The sequence below is a fragment of the Pongo abelii genome, chromosome X (genome assembly GCF_028885655.2).
Source record: "Pongo abelii isolate AG06213 chromosome X, NHGRI_mPonAbe1-v2.0_pri, whole genome shotgun sequence".
NCBI lineage: Eukaryota > Metazoa > Chordata > Mammalia > Primates > Hominidae > Pongo > Pongo abelii.
In genome coordinates this window covers 136,623,133-136,624,978 of record NC_072008.2, presented here as the reverse complement: position 1 = coordinate 136,624,978, position 1,846 = coordinate 136,623,133, and positions in this window count along the sequence as shown.

Sequence of the window (1,846 nt, the reverse complement as noted above, 5' to 3'; positions counted from 1 at the left end):
TAAAGGATTGTTATTTTCTCAACTAGTTTTCTGCAGCACCAGAAATTCTAGCTGAAGTAATCCACAGAGCAAAACAAAGTTGATGACAGTCAATTACTAATCACTACTTTCATTTGAAAGCATTGTATTTACAGCCTTTTTTTTTCTTCACAGGGTGAGACTTCATACATGTAAAAACTGAATTTAACGCCATTGGAAGTTTGTTATAAAGATTACTGAAAATCATGAGTGATTCATGGTCCCCAGGCACAGCTGTTACGCTATTGAACAGCTAAAATTCCTCGCCAGCAAGGATGAAACCCAAGGGTCAGTCCTTCTGAGACATGGACAGAACACATCAAATCACTGATGATATCAGACTGGAATTTTTTTTGAAAAAGGATAAGGAAAGACAAAGCCAAGGAGACTGATTGTGTGTGTATGTATGTGCATGGGGCCACGTGTGAGGAATTAACACCACTCTCTCCCCAGTTCTATAGGGAGGTACTGGGGGCCACCTGCAGAATCTTGTCCTTCATGGCTCAACTGCAAGGTGAGAGTGCAGGGAGGGCCTCTTTTATTGGCAATGGGGATAGAAAATGGAAAGTAAGAGTGCATTTTCTTGCATACTTTTCTCCTTGCGTATTTCCTATGTGCAATTTTAAAATAATCATTTCTAAAAATATTTTCCAAATTAAGTTTCTCCCGTCACTTGGTTAAAGCTAGGAAACAGCAGTGCCTGCATCTCCTTCGGAGAGAGTGGTCCTCGTCTTTGCTGGGGCAAACAAGGGTTAAATCAGGGGTCAGTTGCTTGGCTTTTCCTGATGTCTAAGAAAGAGAATACTCCTCTCCAGCCATCTGTCTCTTGCTTCCTCATTCACTTCTGGCCTGGAATTAGAGAATATAGGCCTCCCATCCGCCTCCAAACCTGTGGAGATAATCAAGAAGTTGGGGGTGGAGTTGCCATAGCGTTCCTCCCATAGAAATCTTTCCTCCTTCCAGGAGCACAAAGCTACCAAAGCCAACCGCAGAGATGGAAAGGGAACTCTAAAAGTAAAAAGTGTCTTTTCTTTTTACTTCAATTTGACATTCACTCTAATCAGCGAGTGAAAAAAAAAAAACACTAAAATAATCCAGAAAAGCATTTATGTGCTCAGCATTGCAGGGGAGAGAAGAATATGAGGTAGAGTCCTTACACTCACATAGCCACTATCCCGGTTGGGGAGACAAGATATACACATTCAATAAGAGTGAATATAAGAAAAGACAGAGGCTGATTGGATTATGCAGCAGGAATTCACAATTTAAAAAAGGTGATGAGGCTAGAGAGCTCACAGAAGGCTTTGTAGAGGAGAATGGCATGAACGAAAAGCACAGGGGCAGGAATGAATACAGGCTGTCTATGGAAAAGTGAGGATGCCAGCCTATTGGGAAGATAGAAGCGGTGGGGTCTTGAGAGCCAGGCAGAATAGTCTGAACCTGATGAGGTTAGAGAACAAGACATTGTGGAGGTCTGAGCTTAGGAACAATTTAGGGAAAACAGCACTGGAAAAAAAAAGTAGTCTGGCAGGATTGATTTAGGAGAGAAAAGGCCAGGAAGGTGGTTATGGTGCACCCAGCAGGAGACAATAAAGGCTTACGTTACAGAATTAGAAAAGGAACTAGAGTCAGCAGGGTAAAATGTGCCAGAGCTAAAGGAAGTGAGAAAGATGTGTTTGGGATTTAATTTTTGATTTAAACTAATTTTGTCACTGGTTGCTGTGAACTATGATGATGACGTATGTCATTGCACTTGGGTAAACAAGAATGAGAAAATCAATCTCTGTGGGGGTGTGTGTGTGTGTGTCTTTCTCTCTCCCTCACTCCC